Genomic DNA, 18,916 nt, shown 5'->3' with positions numbered 1-18,916 from the left:
AGAGAGGAAGAAGAGGAAGAAGAAACCAAACACTTTAATTTTGTATGGGTAACATGAACACATTATAGCAAAATAAAGCATATTTTCTAAAAATAGATTCCTACATGTTTTCTTAATCCTACACTAAAAACAATGCGATCTTGTTTTGTACTTTTTTAATAGAAAAACATTTATAATAAAAATGTACGCTGGAGAGTAGAATCATTAACTATATATGTAATAAGTTTAGTTTATTAAAAGCATTTTTATTGGTCTCTCTTAAAAGCAATGTCTCAACTGCCTACGCAAAGTGAGTTTTAGTAAACTAGTCTAATATAACAAGATGAAACTTTTACTTTGCTTGGATATATCTCAAACCTTCTGGTTTATGGAGATGATCATGCCTTGCCTCCTAAATGAGCTAATGTAATTTGTGTCACTTAAATTATCACTGTGAAACTAGGAGATAAAATTTCAATCCACATCTAATTGGCAAAGCTTAAATTGCTAAGTAGACTGCGGAGAGATTCCAAAGTTCATAACGAAAGAATTAAGAAAGCAAAAATAAAGGGAAGTGTCAAATAAAAATATATTGAAAATATATTTGGAGGAAAGAGTCTGTAGAAGTAATAATATTGTGTTGGTCCAATCTCTCCCTCCAGGAATGCTAGAATTACATCAAAGAGAGGGATATAAAATACACCACATTTAAAGCATTCTCTAGAAAGTTTTAAGAGTTAAAATTACAACTGAATGATTCACATTTTCTAATAATGGTTGAGACAGAATGGACTAAAGTGCTATTCTTTTTTTCGATTTTGAAAATTTTAAGAATATTTTCCCGTTTTTATTTTATTATTTTATTATTTTTAGAGAACACGGGCAGAGGAGCAGGAGAGGGAGAGGGAGAAGCAGACTCCTCGCTAAGCAGGGAGCCTGATACAGGGCTTGATACCAGGAACCTGGGATCATGACCTGAGCCAAAGGCAGATGCTTCACCAATTGAACCACCCAGGTCTCCCTCATTTTTAAATAAACTTTATTCTTTTAGAATAGTTTTAGATTTACAGAGAAATCGAGAGCCTAGAACAGAGCTCCCATATACTCCATGCTCAGTTTCTCTATTATTAACATGTTATATTAGTATGATACATTTATTACAATCATAAATAAATCTTGCTACATTACTTTTACTTAAGCCCATATTTTGTTCTGATTGCCTTAGTTTTTACCTAATGCCCTTTCTTCTGTTCTGGAATCCCATCCAGGCTACTTCATTACAATTAGTCACCCCATCTCCTTAGATGCCTCTTGACTGTAACAGTTTCTCAGACTTACCTTATTATTATTATTTTTTTTTATTGGTGTTCAATTTACTAACATACAGAATAACCCCCAGTGTTTACCTTATTTTTAAATGACATTAAACTGTTTTTGAAGAGCACTGGTTGGATATTTTGTAGTTTGTCCTTCAATTAGGATTCGTCTCATTTTTTTTTCTCCCATAATTAGACTGGGGTTATGTGTTTTGAGGAGAAAAAAGAGAGAGGTAGTTTGTGATTTTTATCACATCATATTAAGAATACTTGGTATTGGCCTTAATCACTTGGCTGAGATAGTGTTTATCAGGTTTTTCAGCTGTAAAAATCATTCTTTTTTGATGTATAGTTTTTAAGATTTTTACTTATTTATTTATTTGATGGGGGAGGGGCCAAGGGAGAGGGAGAGGAAGAAAGAATCTAGGGCAGACCCCACGCTAGCACGGAGTTCCATCTCAGGACCCTGAGATCATGACCAGAGCCAAAATCAAGAGTCAGATGCTTAACCAACTGAGCCACTGAGGCAGCCCTAAAATTATTCTTTGTTAAAACCTCTTTCTACAATGTGCTCTTCAGAAGGAAGTACTATGAACAGCCGCTGCTGTGGGGAGTTATTCTCCACCTCCTTGAAGTTGGAGGGGGTGGTATGGGTATCTACACAAATTATTTAGAATTTTTTCTGCATGGCGATTTGTCTCTTCTTCCCTACTTATTAATTTAGTCAACCATTTATTTATAGCAGTGTGGGCTCATGCATATTTATTTTATTCTTTGGGCTATAATTAATATTCTTGTAGTTACTTTGCTGCTCAAATTATTCCAGTTTGGCCATTGGCTCTTCCAGTTTGCTTTTATATTCCCTTGACATACTCCATTAATGTGGGCTTGGTTTTTTTCTCTTGAGTACTTCCATACATCCTGACACTTCAAGATGCTCCAAGATCATCTTGCATTGTCCTTCTTAAGTCTTAACTGAAATCAGCCATTGCTCCCAGAATCCCTGGTTCCTTTCCTTAGAGAATGGAATTAGAGATGCCTACTGGGTGCTGCATATTCACTATGCTGGCACCAGGGCTTCTAGCCCCTGTCAACCCACAGAGCAAGGAAGGAAGTGCCCATATACTCGTCAGTGCATGTATACACATCTACAAATATTTCTATATGTGGCCAAGTGATCTACATCAAGCTAAACATGAGTTCATATTAATGTCTTCCACTCTAATCTATGACCATGCCAATCATCCTAGACCTTTCCTATTGACGACAGTGATATTTTAAAAAGAAACAGAAAAGGTATTTTTTTAAATATCTGAAAGAAAAGTAGAGCTAGTGTTTGAGCCAAAAACTACTCCTAGTGTATATTTTTTTAGAGAGAGGATGCATGCACAAGCTGGGGGGGTGGGGTGCAGGTCAAAGGGAAAGGGAGAGAGAGAATCTCAGGCTGACTTGCATTCAGCATGGAGCCCTGAAGGGGGCTTGATCTCACAACCCTGAGATCATGACCTTAGCAGAAATCAAGATCTTGACATTTAACAGATAGCCACCTAGGCATCCTAGTTGTAGTGCATATTTAATTGACATGGGTACAATTACTTAAGTGAAGCCTGATATTAGCCCAATTTGCATGTAGGCTAATGTTGTACATGGAACTTTGCACACAAGCAGGTGACATGGATGTAAGGTATAATTTGATATTTACCACTGCCCTGGCTATTCATAATTTATGAAATCTCACAGTCTGAGAGACAACTATTTTGGTTTTAAGTATTCTTGGTCCTTAGGAGCTCTCTGTGAAAATCAAAACAGACCTAAGGAATACCACACAGTACCTATTACAGTTTGGAAAGCACGGAGCATTCAGAATTCTCATGCTCTTCCTTCACCAGCAGTTAGTTGGTAGTTAGACAAAGACTTAGGAGTATCAAAGAATTGACTTAATTTGGTGGATAGCAAGGGTAAAAACATAGATGAAGAATAATGCCTTGTAATCTCATACAACATTAGACTTCATGCCCAGAGGGCAATGTGAAGCCAGAAGGAAGAATTCTGGATCTACAGAAGCTTGAGCAAAGAGATTTCTCAACAAGGGTTTGCAGCCTAAATGTCTTCATCCCAATTAGTATTGGTGAGATAGATAATGCATGTAAAATCAGTCAGCGTGGCAAATTTATCTTACATGAATTAAACATTATTCAATGATTGAGAACATTATTTAAGTTCCTAAAAAGTGTATGACAATTTCCGTGATATAATTATTACCCACAATTATTTATTAGTCTTCACAATCAATAAAAGGTATAAAGATTTGTGATATATATCAAATGAACATTAGTTAATATTTAAACAGTCCCCATCTTTGGAAAAACACAGACATTAAGACCCTTAACAGAATCCTGGTGTTTTTGGGAGGGGCTGCCTGCCTTCCCATCCCAGGAGTTGGACATGGGAGGTGCTTCCTCATGCAGGCAAGAGGAGAGAAGGAAAGTAAAAGAACTCCACAAAATGAACAGTCTTCTCTTTGATGACCGCCCATGGAAGGAAAGAGTGAGAAAAAGTCGATTAAGGCTGGCTACAGGAGGGGAAAGGTCAAATCTAGCTCACTGACCTATTTGTGAATTTCTGAAGGAATCAATTCAGGGCAATTGGCCTCCATCCACTACTACCAAATATGTATTATAATTTTGTCCCTCAGCTCTGCCCTCCCCAGCTCACCTGTGTTCTCTGGATGTCTCTTCTCCTCCTGAACTACTTACATGCATTTGGGTAGATATTTTCAGGTACTATTGTTTCTATGAATGAGGATGGAAGACAGGAAGAAAAAAACATCACAAAAACCTGGTTACCTTCCATTTTTTCCAGTTCTCTTCTTATCTCTGACAGTAAAGAAAACACAAAACTTTATTCTGGAATATCAGCTTCATTTGCCAGGTGTAACCAGAACCAAAAAGTACAGCTGAGTCAGATCAGCCTAGCAGAAAGCAGATAATTGAGAGCACAGATTCTTGAAGACCACAAAAGGCTGGGAAAAATCAGATATTGTCAGCTCAGAGAGGCAAGAATGTGAGGCTAGAGAAGCAAGCGCTGGCAAACATTACAGGATAGTTTTATTTCTTCGTGTGGTGTGCAGACAGCCTGTATTACCATCACTTGAGATGTTTATAAAAATGCAGGTTCTGGGGCCACCTACTGACTCATTGAACCCCACTGCTAAAATCATACATTTAAAGAATTAGTATTTTTTAAGTGTATGTTAAAATTTGAGAAGCAGAGTTGCAGAGATGAGAAGACTCAAAATGTTTTTCCAGAAAAATCAGAGGATTCAAGATGGATCCACAGATCGAAAAAAATGTAGCTATTTAGCAGCAGTGAAGGTCTAGGCTAGAGATACTGGAGCTGGTAAGCAGAACACAGTGAGGTCTAGAGGAAAGGCCAGGTATCTGAGGGGGATACGACCCTCCACACTCAAAAGTTAGTGGGTACCCTAAGAACTCAGAGACACAAAATCAGGCCCTGCCCTCTCCCCAGGCAGGAATGTTGGAATTACCTTCGTCCAAACAAAACAAATTCCTTCCAAATGTAGGATTCAAGGAGGGAGAAAGAGGGGCAGGACACGGGAGAGTCCGCACAAAGGTTTTCAGATAAATTACCACCAGTCGTCAGGTTTTGGGTTTCTTCTGCACTCATCCAGACGGCTCTTTGCACACGGAATTCATAGTTTCCTCTTCAGAGGAGCCTGTTAGGACAGAAAGACAAGTGAGAAGAGACTTCAGTGATGGCTTTTTGATCCAATACCCTTGAGAAGTTTTGATTCCAGAGGACTCTCTTACTCGGGGCCTGCAGAGTCCCGGTGGATAGTAGTGCTTTTGTGCAGGCGGCGATTGTTGTTTATACTCCCAGCCCCAGGAAGGCAGACACTCATAAAGGGCCTCCTTATTTCATGACCGCATGTGCTTTGATCTCAGTGTGTCCTGCCATCCTCAGGCCTGCCAGTCTGGGGTAGCCCTGAGCGTAATCTCTGCAGAATGTCCCTTCCACCAGGGTGCAGGGTTGTGGCTGAGAGTGGAAAGCTCTCCTAGTAGCATTTGTTCCTTTATAAGCACATTTTAATTTTTCTTCCTAATTGATGTAGTGGCATGAAAATATGCTCGATTCTATCATCATCGCACCATTCATTGAGCTCTCAGTGCTTGCTAGCGCTCAGCTCTTTGCAATTTGCATTTCTAACAGGGCCGTTTCGGGATATCTTGGGCTGTCATTAGCCATAACTGTCATTAGCCGCGTGCCATCTCAGGATCATGCTCAGCAATTAGCCAGTTCACTGGATCACGGTTCACAGGCAAATGATTAATTCCTAAGGCACCTCTGACTGTCTACACTGGCCAGGTGGAGAAGGTCCTTCCTATAGGATAGTGGCGAGACTGAGCCCTAGGAGTGAGTTCCTCGAGTTCCATTGAGCTCAGTTCACCACTCGTATGCCAAGACTGATGAATTTGGAGCATGTCTCTTGCTGATTGCACAGCCACACCATCTGGAAATGGCAAATCCGATGAAATGAATGGTCTGGACGCATACCCTTTTGCAGTTCAGCATAATGATGCTCTTATGAAGCATGACTAACCCAAGCGGTGTGCCCAGAGTAAAAGCAGGGCTTCTCTACTAAACACTCACTGTGAACTATGGTGTGTGTGTTGCTGCAAACACCACAACCTTCACGAGAAGCAAAAAAAGCCACAGAGCTGATCAAAAGAAAGCCCATTTGACCTAAACCTGAGTCTTGGTCAAGTGCACCTTCTTCTCTTCTTCTCATCATGCTACCTGCCCCTAGAAAGGCAGCTATATTCTGGCTTAAGCCTGGAAAGGTGTTCTCAATTTTCCTGTTTCCGTCATCAGACGCTTGCCATCTCACTTGCAGGGTAATTGTACTACCTAGTCAAAGAATGGACCTCAAGCAAACTGAAAAAAAAAAAAATTCCCTGTACTCTAGACCATACCATTTATTTAGGGTAATAATTGCCTCATTCGAAATTAATTTAAAGATTTTCTCACATATTCTCTAAATCCCAGATCTTTTTGCCCTGGTGTTCCTCCCCTTGGGTGTTTCCATTTTAAGAATATCAGAGAGGCAGTCACCATAACATAATTATTAATTACCTTTAATAAAATAGGGGTGATGACCTGTATCCCAGGAGATGTAAGGGCGGGCAGGTGCGGGGTTTTCCAGACAGTGAGAGCAAGCTTGCAAGGAGCCCTCCCTATTTGCACAAGTCTGACCTTTCCCAGGAAGAAGAGTTTCTAGTTAATCCATCCACTGATCTGCTCAATGAGTTCCATATAAACAATAAAATCACCTTAGCTTTCTGTTTACAAGCAAAAGCCACCTGCGGTCCTTGGTTGCCCAAATCTGATCGCCAGTAACATTAATCCTCAGGGCTTAAGACAGGAAGGGAAGTGGGGAGTCAGGAGACAGGAATTCCGCAAACTGACTTAACATGAAAAGAACAAGGCTAATAAGAAGAGGAGAGACAGGGAAGGAGGAGCGAGGACATCCTTGTCTGCCCTTTTTTTATTCAATTTCAGTAAATAGAAGCATTTCTGATTCACATCCTCTTTCCATTCTTTTTTCCCTTTTTTGCCCCATAACATTTGTTTGACTTGAGATAGCAGGTGTGAAATGTGGGCTCAAAATTGATGAAAAAAACATCCAGGTGCCTCGTGCTTTGTGCTCTCCAGTTTTGCACAAAGTGAGTGGAATCACACTAGATTTTGTCTGCATTTTGGAGATGTTCCTAGGAAGCTGACCATGGCCTGTGAAGCTCTAGGGGCTCCAGAGCAGTCAATGCTGTATATTTCCCAAAACGACCTTTTGGGGAGAGGTTGGTGTGTTCCTATAAGTCTGTTTCTTATGTGTGAGCAACAACTTCTCTGTAAAAAATTCTAGAATTTCCCCGAACCCTGTGTGTGATCACAGAAAGTACACGGAATTAAGTGACAGCAACACTGGACCCACTAACCAGCTGTGTCACTCAGTTCGTACCCGTTAATTTTTTTGAATCCCATCCATATTTGAAAAATGGGGAAAATATAATAGTGATACTTCGCTCATGGGATTGCTCTGCTTTTCAAATGAGGTAAGACACACAAGAGTGATCATATACTCTGAGATACTATACAGTCGGTAAGGGACTGTGTATGTTTATTCAAGTGGTCATTAATTTAGCAGATACTATCCAAATATCCAAAGGCCAAATAATAGCTGCTGGCCTTTGCCATTTAGGACCTTATGTCTAGGTCAAAAATAATGGGACAAAGAAAGAGAATTCCCGTTTATCTACAACTTGCTAAGACTCCAAGAGCTTTGTATTAGTGTATCACTTAATCTTTCCTGCCAATATGACCAACATCATGCTGGCCCTGATTTATTGAGAACTTACTATGTAGCAGGTGTGAGACTAAAAAATTCCAGTTAGCTCATGCAAATCCTGGCAAATACTAGGGGTGTATATTAGTATCCTCTTCACAGATGAGGAGACAGATGAGGGTAACTTGCTTGCCCATAGTTTGTGATGCCAGATTCCATCTTAGAACTGCCCACTTAGGGGGATCCCTGGGTGGCTCAGCGGTTTGGCACCTGCCTTTGGCCCAGGGGCGATCCTGGAGTCCCGGGATTGAGTCCCACCTTGGGCTCCGGGCATGGAGCCTGCTTCTCCCTCCTCCTGTCTCTCTCTCTCTCTCTCTCTCTCTCTCATAAATTAATTAAATATTTATTTTTTTTAACTTTTATTTTTTTATTCATGAACGATAGAGAGAGAGACAGAGACACAGGCAGAGGGAGAAACAGGCTCCATGCAGGGAGCCCGAAGTGGGACTCGATCCTGGGTCTCCAGGATCACACCCCGAGCTGCAGGCGGCACTAAACCACTGCGCCACCGGGGCTGCCCAAATAAATAAATCTTTAAAAAAAAAAAAAAAAAGAACTGCCCGCTTATAAAGCCCATGCTCTCATCACCTGCCCAAATGGGCATCACACAATTTATAGATAGCAAATCTAAGGTCGCAGGGATAAAGTAATAATCTAAGGCTGTATAACACCAAACAGGACCAAGAGCTGAACTGGATTTCATTCAGTTGCAAAACCCTGCTCTTCCCACCCTGTCCCTGGCCCAACTCCCAGATGTCAAGACCTCAAGCCAGACTGGGCTGCAGGATGATAGCATTTCATCGAAAGAGGAGTTATTTGACATGGGCCTCAGAAAATGGTTCCCTTTGACAGATTTTCTCTTTAAAGACTATAGGAAATCTTATTTATAGTGTTTAATATCACTTCTCATTTTATTAACATGACTGAGATGGTATTTTTCCTTTTCTGTGATAACCTGCTGATTTTGTAGTCTGTATTATTTTATGATGCATCCTTTAATTTTTTTCTATTATTTCACACTGAGTGTTTTAATAGGCTTTTAGAAAATTTCCATTTCTTCGTCAAAAAAAAAATTCTTTCTTGGAAAGGTTTTCTTTGGTGCATTTCCAGCTGAGGAATAGTCTCTCAAACTATATCAAAGGTTGTTAGCTCTCTGTTCCCTCCTATAGGTCTATGGAGATGAGCTTTTAATATTTATTTCTAAGGGCTGTTTTCTCTGTTTATATCCTGCTGTTGAAATGAGCAGTTCAATAAACTTCTTAATGAAGGTGGTTGGAGCATTTCCTTTTGCTTTCACTTCTATTGCTTTTGAGATGACAGTTTGGTAAACACTTCCTGTGCTTTTAAAATTTTCTGTGAACTTGAAATGCCCTAATAAATAATCCTCAAATAATTAATTGGCATAAAGAATCACTGAGCTTAGAATTATAATGTTTTTAGCAATCATGCTCAAGCTTATATTATCTCTAAAATAAATTCTACAATTCAATCTCCATAAGGCTTTTGTGATAAAGGCTACGTCTGGCATTAAGGTACATAATGTATTGTATTTCAACGTAATATAGGGCTCTGATCCTGTGACATTAAATCAGTCCTTCAGCATAAGAAAGGTGTTAGAGGCAGAAGGGAAGATTTCCTAGAGTCCTGTGAGAGCCCGGTTACACCATTAATCTGACTCCTAAATATTTATTATTTTTTATTAGATTCTCCAGTGAATTTCAAATAGGTTAAAGTGCTTTTCAGAATAGGCACTGAGAAAGACAAAACTCCATCTTTTCTAGTGTCCCACATCAGCTAAAAGATGTTTACTGCATGTCTCATACTCCTGATGAGTAAATCTAGTCCCTGGAAATAAATTGTACACATTTAGGAGAACAATTTTTTCTTTGGGAAATAAGAATAAGGTCACCTTTTTTTCAGCAATAATATCCTAGCATCTTAAAAATAGACAAGCTACCTCCTCAAAAGTAAGTAATTGTCCACCAGATAGGAAGTATTCACTGGGAATGATCATGCTAGGCTATCTCATTTATCTATCCAACTATGTCATAAAGATAGAGAGCTCTGTCATCTCTTTATCTATCTATCATCTATCTATCACCTATCTATTCCCTTTATCTATCCATCATCTCTCTTTTTCTATCATCTATCTATCTATCATCTATCTATCTATCACCACTGACTTACATGAAGGGAGGGATTTATTCAATCAAGAAGTTGTTACTGCTGTATTCTGTCAACATTATTTGAGCACATACCAATACAATGACTATAATACAAATTCCAAGAGATCCAAAACATAGATATACATAAGGATACAAAGAATATGGTCTTTTAAAATTGCTTATGACCTAGGAAAAATCAAAACATACATCTAATATGTGTTATAAGAGTAACACTAAAGCAACGGCTAAAAAGTGAAAGATGATATGGTTTGGGTTTTGTTTTTGTTTTTATTTTGGTTAGTCAAGTGAAGCAGTGGGAGTGGAGAAGGGACAAAGAGATGTGTAACTGGCTGTGATCAATTAATTGTAAACACCACTGCACTCAAGACCTCAGACCAGCTGAAAGATGATATGCCTTAAAGCAGCAGCAACTGGAAGGGAAAGCACCATGACCACACAGACAGCCCCTTGGAGGTGGGATGAACATGGGCAACTGGGATAAACTTCCTCTGAGGTGCAGACCTGCATTGGCTCTCAGAGCTAGACTGGGAAGGTGAGTTAGGGGCACCACTCTGAGCTACCCTAAGAGAGGGACTCTTCATCTGTATCCTCTTTTCTCACCAGTTCCTCAAACTGGACATAAGGAGGACTGAGGTCCTACAAGCCCTGCAGTTCTCAGGCTTGATTCAGCTGGGCAGGTGGAGATGCCGTTCTTTTGTTCTTCCTTTACTGGCATGCCCACTGTAGTGGGTAATACAGCCAATGAGAGTTTTGGTCTTCTGTAAGGGATGAAGAAGAAATTCCTGGACACTCCTGTGAAGATTCAGTTTCCAATTCTAGAAACTTTAAGGTCATCTATGACTTCCTGACTCTTATCCCTCACTGTCAATTTGTCCTGAAGGATGTCTGTCTAATCTCCCAAAACATCTTTTATTAGAGTTGCTCAGTGCTGGGCTCAGTGCCCAGCACACCCCAGACCCCATATGGCCACCCATTTTCCTGGCTGATGCCAGTATCATCTACCGGAGTCCAGAGTCACACAAGTAATTATTCTGATTCATGGTTCCTCATTGCACGGAGGTTAACATAATTGTTAAGAGCAACAGTTTTTATTCAGACTGAGTCACATAATCCTCATCAAGTTACTAACCCTTTCCATCCTCACCTGTAAAATGGGAGCAATTCACATACTCACTTACTTATTTGGAAATATTCACCGAGATCCTAGGATGAGGTGGATGCTGCTCTATTCATGAGAACTACATCAGTGAACTAGACAGGAAAACATCTACCCTCACAAAGCATCCATTCTCATGGGTTTCAGAGAGAACAGAGACAAGCCCATGCCCTGAAGCATGTCAGTGCCACCAGAGGATCAATACAATATAAATCATTATCCAGGTAAATAAGAATACTCCAAATGCATAAAATCTCTCTCGCCCTCAATATTTGCTCTAAGAAGTTATGAATTATGCATGTAAATATGGTATCAATGTACAAAAGAATCTAAATGTGCTTAAACACCCCGAGTGAAAACACAACTCACCTGGTGAGAAACTGAGAGGAACCAGCTCACAAAGTTGTTGAAAGTAATCACGGATACATGCCATGCAAAGCGCCTAGCACAGTGTCTGATACACACTAAGAATTCACTAAATCTTAAGCAGAAGTAGAGTAGTTTTTCAACTTGTTTTCAGCCTCCCTTGTGAACCTTGTGGGTCCTCAGCTGAGCCACCTGACCTCTTTCCCCGCACAAAACCTACCACTGCAGCCTCAGCAGAGCAGAAGCTGCCTGGCCCTGCCACGACTTTCACATTCCACTTCTCATTTACATTTTCTCCCCTCTCCTCAACGTGATCCTCAAAACTAGGAGAATTTTATTTGTTGGGGGAAATCCATAAAAGTAGCCTATAAATCAGAACATTAAAACCATTTTTATATTGGATGAAGCTGAATGGTTTAGAATTAGATTCCATTGTAATTTAAAGCTCTGAAACATTCACGCCTGATATACACATTCATTCTGATATACACAGAAGATGGAAAAAGAAATGCAGCCCAGACACGTTTTGTTTGCCTCATACAGAGCTTTACAAGATTGAATGTGAATGCCTTCCCGTGGGGTAGGTGCTCTCCATTCAGCCAAGGCCCCACCGGGATCTTTAGTTTTACTCCTAGAAGTCTGCACTCCTTCCTTAGAGTTCCTCCTGTCCTCTGTGGTTATAGAAGATTGCCCATCTCTGATACAGTTAGATAAATGATAACCCTCTCTCAGCCAGTATATTTGGTTAAAGGGAACAGCACCGTTTCTGTGTGCCAATACTTAACCCAACTCAAAATAGAAACCCAGAGAGTGTGTGCTGGCTTGTTTCACTTTAGACTTGCTAGAAATATCAGTAGGTATGTCTAAAGAGATGCTCAGTCCTCTTGCTTGTCCACGCCATATGAAGGAGCATCTTACCAAATGTTAGACTTTGGTCAAGTTCTCTGAAGGAAAAGTGAATTCAAACACTCAAGAAAGAAATACCAACTGCAGCATAAATCACTGGACTCTTATTCTCATGGCTAATAATACTATAAATCCTAAAACTAGCCTATAACACTTTGGATCATGATGAAAAACATATCTAAGCAAAAATGGAAACGTTTTATAAACTATCCTCTTTTAAAATGCACAATTTATAAATCTAATAAAACAGAGAGGGTTTCTTTGGCTCTTTTTTGGGGGGAGGGCATGATAATAAAACTTCCCGGTGCGCTCAAATTATATTAGACATTTTATGTCATTTATGATGAAAGATGAAAATAATCACATTTCTGGAGGAAACTCCTACATCTTGAATTCAACAATACTTTCAACTTCTAGAAAGTGAGATCGAAGAAATCACAAATTGGAATTTAAGTCTATGTTATTGGAAGGAGATTGGAACTAGTTTGTGAACAATTTATGATAGAATTATAATGAGTTAAGGGTAGAAAGTGAAGCATTTCAAAACTCTTATAGCAGTTTGACTTTGCTGCAACATTATATTGTATTTTACAAAAATACAAGTCCACTATGGGCTGGAAATTTTAAAAATGAAAAGAAAAGTTCACAGATAGTGTGGAAGTTGCTCTTTGAGCTGATAACAGCTTTAAAAATAATGCTAATGCATCAGTATGGTAAATTTCCTGAGCGCAGGGTTTTGATGTCAGGCAGACTGAAGTCACTTCTGGTTCTGCATATCCAGCCTGTGTGACCTGAAGATGCTTCTTTCACTGACTGAGACTCAGTAGACCCTGCAAATTGAGGGTGGAAATAGTACTCACTTTAAGTGATCCTTTGGGGAAATAAAAAGATATAATGTTTATTAAGAAATTGGCATATTAAAAAAAAAAGAAATTGGCATATTTCCTGGGATATTTTTCTTAAAAATCTGTCTGTTACAGCTAGTGGAAAAGGCAATATTTAATATTTAAGTACCTATTGAGTACCTAAAGAACTTGCAGGGAAAAAATAAGTATCATTTCAGAGGATTGATTACAATGATGTAACAGTTACATTTTGTGTATGGAGGCTAGATCGCCTATCAAATAATGCTATAGCATCTAGCATTAAATGGATAATTAAATCACTCTAACACAAACACTGCTCTGTGGGTACATCACATTTGTAGGATTATTTTATATGTTAAATGCTAATCTTTTTTTTTTTCCTTTTTTACTTTACCATAGAGATATTATATATATGCACATATATGCAACTCCCATGTCTTTTTCTTGCCATTCTTGGCCAGATCAATATCCCCTGTGCAATTTTTTAAGCAAGTATCTTGTGCTGCAATAGGTGATATTCCTTGTCCATTTCAACTTTCATATTTCTCACTAGACCTGTCCACAAGCATGTTTTATAGCACCATTACCCAGTCCCCTTAGTGAGACAAATGCTTTTCCTTGGGCAATTGAAGCAAGGTTACCAATTTGTATCATCTATGAGTCAAACCCCCAAATTCTCTGGGTTTGACCATTTCTGCCTCCTGAAGTCTCTTAGAGCCCTTCCAACTAATAGAAACTCTCTCTCCTTGGATGAGAAGAATAATCATAAACATTTGTATTTTGCTTAGAGCATCCAAGGTGTGTGTGTGTGTCTGTTTTTTTTTTTTAAGATTTTTATTTATTTATTCATGACAGACAGAGAGAGAGAGAGGCAGAGACACAGGCAGAGGGAGAAGCAGGCTCCACGCAGGGAGCCCGTCGTGGGACTCGATCCCGGGTCCCCAGGATCTGATCCTGGGCTGAAGGCAGCACTAAACTGCTGAGCCACCCAGGCTGCCCACTTCCAAGGTGTTTTTATATACATTGTTTTATTTACTCCTCACAACCCAGTGAAAGGAGATGACTGATCTTCACAGCTTCTAGAAGAGTTCTACAAGCTCCAAAGACAAGAGTAGCTGGGCTGTTAGAGTCCATATATCAGTCCTAGATGCCTTTGGACCAAGGAGTCGTCAGGGTGACAAGTGCTGGTTATTTCTTTCATAAAAAATTGCTCTCTGCTGAAAGACATTATGTACCTCTGGTACACTAAGCCATACGCACTTCTCTTCATTCTATATTGTATTTGATTACTGGATTTTCTTTTAATGAAACATTTATAATCATTTCCCCTACAACATCAATGTTCTCAGTTCCAGGAAAAACAAAGATTCATTAAATTATCAAATGCCAGTAATCGTTTCATTTAAGCCAGTAATGCCATATACATATAAATACCCAGAAAATATTTTAAGTTATCAACAAGGCTTTTATTCAAGAAGATAAGTGGAGGATACAGGCAGAAAATGCTTTGTATCCAAAGCAGGCAAGCGTGCTTTGCCTGTGTACATTTTCTATATAGCAAAACTGAAATGAGAGAGAAATAGGTGATTGTTTAGGAAGTTTGTCTAAAATTGAGCTGTTTTGCAGTTTATCCAAAAACTTATATTTGATGTATTTTCCTCTAGGGGATAAAAACAAGCAAGTGGCAGAGTCAGGCCTGCACGGAGTCTCTGACACCAGACACAATTTTCTTCCTACCCCTATGCCAGGCAGTCAACGATGCTATATTCATGACCTAACTCCCACATCTTGCCAGCATGTCCCACGTGTAATCCAGAGCTGTCTACCTAGGATCACTGGTGTGTTGCACTATAGAATCCGAAAAGCCTAAGATTGTGTTTGCTACGGTTGGGATTTAAGCCTGTCTGAATATGCCATTTTCTAGCCAAACAAACCAAACCCAAACTGAGGGAAATCTGCCAAGACAAACTTTCAAACCCCAAGTTTAAAAACACTGGAATTACCGTCGTGCAGCACTCCAATGTAAATGTTGTCACGTTGGGCCAGACCATCAGTTTAGGAGAGGCCTGGACTATGGGAAGGGTGGACGGAAAAATTATTTCTGGTGAAATTGACTAGTTCTTGTTGACAATGGCAGAAAATGTGGCTTACTCGCTCCACTAGGACTTCTCTTCTTCCTCCCTAAGGAAACTCTGATTTTTAGCTGGACACATTGTTTCCTACCCAAGAGACTGTAATTCCCAGGAGTCTTCTTCCATATTAACTCACACTGCTTTGATTCAAACCCCATCACTTCTGGGCCACATTGATGCAACAACCTTCCAACTATTTCCCTGCCCCGCATCCTGTCTACCTATGTGCTGTTTTCACATCATTGAGAGAGCTCTTGACAAAATCCTAGATCTAATTCTATTCGTCCTCTATTCCAAATTCTTTAATGGTCCTTGTGGTTTAGAATACTATAAGGCTAACTCAGTTTGGCACACAAGACCCTCAAACTTGAGACCATGCCCATCTTTTCAGCTCTATCCTTTGCCATATTCCCCCGACATATGCTACAGTATTACAATAGCATCTTCCCCAAACCTTTCCAAAGGACCAAACCCCTGAAACTGCTACTTCGTAGTCTTTGTAGAAACATTTAGTGATTGTTTTAGAAATGCAAAAGCACCTCCTGATCTTACCCCTTTTCCAGGGCAGAAGCTAGTATTCTCTGCTGTGTTCTCAGAAAGCATTCTATGTATTTTTATAGCTCTTTTAACAGCTTCTTTTATAGCTGATTATTTCCAAAAATGGTATGTGTCATTCTTGATTCACCCTTATGTCTCAGCACCTTCTGAAGAATCTCAGAATATGTGGGCAGTGAATATACATGAAATTGCTTAATGGTAACAGATAGTGGGTGATTTCGGCGAGCTGTTGATAATTTTTACACTCCTAACATAACTTTCCTGTGTCTTTCCTAGGAATAGGAGATCCACTGAGGTGCTAGGATGTAGTAAAGGGCTCCTTTAACTGCATTCCCCAAGTTAAGATCTTAGACATAAATCCTTTCTTAGATAGTAGAACTTGGAACTGAGTCATATAATGCTCTTAAGATTGAGACAGACTGGGATGGAGACTCCGTGGTCTATGTTATTTAACTTAATTAGCTTAATTGATACTTAGAGTAATTCTGTGAAATAGATGATCTTATTATCCTAATTTCATCATTATTAAAATATCTTTTATGTACTCATAGGTCAGTCATTAGCTAAGATTTACAACATGTAGATTCCCAAATTCTCTGCATGGGAACAACCTTTGAACTGATGTGATTGTTATCTTTGAAGGCAAGTTTTTATCTCTTGCAACTGTGTTCTCACATATCTATTCTAGCATTGCTTAGAAATCCTTGACCTGTACCACGGGGCATCTGGTGTTAAATGAAAGAGATGGATCCGGTGGAAAGCCATGATCTGATATTACCAGGTTTTCTTAACCAGTAGACATAGTCTACCAGCTATGTTCAAAGCCATAACTAGAACTTTCCAAAGAAGGTCATACACTTGTTTGACCATAGTCATACACTTGTTTCTTGCTTCCCCTTTCTCCACAATGTATGGAGAAGACAAAGACAAATTCCAAATTCCAAAGACAGAGAAGCCTGTCAATGCTGCTCCATAAGTCTATCTTCTTATCTATTCAGATATTTACATGTCTCAAGTTTACTGTCAAGGTTTCAGTGATTAAAAAAAAAATGGCTTTTTATGCTAGACTATTTGAGAACATTTCAATCACAGGTTCATATAGAGCACAAGTATAGTTACATCAACTGGTATTATGTCATTTGGAAGGTCATGCTCCAAATTAAAATGATCTTGCTCATTGTCTTGACACTATATCTAAAAATTTATCATTACCTCTTTGTTCCAATGCAATAAGACTTTTAAATCTTCAGTAGTTTTCTTTAAAAATAACTAATTGTCCTTCAAGTATTAAAATACTGTTACTAGTACTTGAACAGAGCACTAGGTCTTTAGACCACTTTACAGAGCAGTCACTCTGTAGACTAGATCTAAGCAGAGAAGAATTGGCTCAGAGATATCCAGCTAGAAGCAAGGGTAACAGACCAAAGTATGAGAGCACAATGTGGTACCCATGTTGCTCCCAGGTTTAAAGGAATGATAACAAGATTTTATTGAGTGTCTATTTCAGCCCAAGGACTATTCTAGGCAATTTATAAATGTTACTCATTTAATTCAATATCCTAAAATGAAGGGCATCATCCTGATTTTATAAAGGAGACACCTTGGGCTTTAGAAGTTTAAGTATCTTGCCAACATCATGCAGTTAGTGTAAGCATTGGTGCTGAAGTTCAACATGGAAACACTGGGGTCTGAAACAGATGTTTTGGTATTTGTATTTTGGTAAGTTTTGGTAAGTTCCATGGGGTCCCTTGATAAAGTTTCATCGGGTGGCAGCACTAAGAACAACCTGTCAGACCCCAACAATTTCATAAAGCAGAATATGTCATATCTTTTATTTTCCTTCAACAGATATCTATTAAGCACCTACTATATTCCAGCACCTTTTTAAAGTTGCCAGACATAAACAAAATTGAAAAGCCTGTTTTCTTATCAAGTTTATATAACAGTGGGAGTGCCTTTGCTTTTATTTGCTCTGTTTTCTGCTCTGACTATACACATTTCCAATATTGACAAAAACATACCACATTGTGGACTCTTTGGTGTGCATATTTGAAAAACCATATGTATACTCTACCAATGGTAAACAACTAAAATGTTCTTGTGTTTAAATTAGAAAAAGAAAATTATCCGATGGAAGAGCCATGAAGAGGATACACACTGGCCAATTGAACTAAAAATATCAACTAAACTGTTAACACCTACAGAGTATAGTGTGAACATTGAATTTTCAAATCTGTTAAATAATGCAATGCCTGATACATACTGAATATCCATTTAAGTATGTGCATTTGTAGATGTCTTAACTGAGTCACCAGTAGATTTAAGGTGTTTTTAAAGTTACTGAACAAATATCCCATCCCACAGTGGCAATGACCAAATAAGTGTGTATATATATATTCTGATTGTGATCATTGAATGTATCAAAATATAATTATTTTCCAACTTCGATATGAGTTTTCTTGAAGAGCAGAAATTATGATGATGACAATCTCATCTCCAATTCACATTTCCTAAATTTTAGTATATTGGGTTTTTTTTAAAGAATTTAGCACATAAAATTCATGCAAAGCTACTACTATATAAGGAATAAATGATTTTATTTAAGTTAATGTTTTTACTGATCTGCATAATTCCCTTATGTTTATTCCATCTCTTATATTCACTGGAATAAAGAATAAGAAAACAATAATAAGTACCAGGAAATCAACCTCAAAAACTAAAAAATAATAATAACTCATATTTTAGGAAGAAAAAAGCATTTGCATGTTAATTTTATGCTTTTCTAATTAACATTGTAAATGTTGACAATTAAAAAGCATTCTACAACCTCTGAGAGGTCAAACATTTTAGCAAGCATTTCCAATAAGGCATTCTACATATAAATCGATAAAATGATTATAGTGAATACATAGGAAGCTAACGGCCTCACCTGTTACCAGGTAAGCACTTTTAGCAGTTTATTGGGCTCAGCCTTACGCTTTCATTAGCAGTCTTACCCATCACGTTGAAGTCATTTTCTTTGAGCTCATG

This window comes from Canis lupus, chromosome 17 (genome assembly GCF_048164855.1).
Source record: "Canis lupus baileyi chromosome 17, mCanLup2.hap1, whole genome shotgun sequence".
NCBI lineage: Eukaryota > Metazoa > Chordata > Mammalia > Carnivora > Canidae > Canis > Canis lupus.
Note: the sequence above shows the minus strand (reverse complement) of the source record.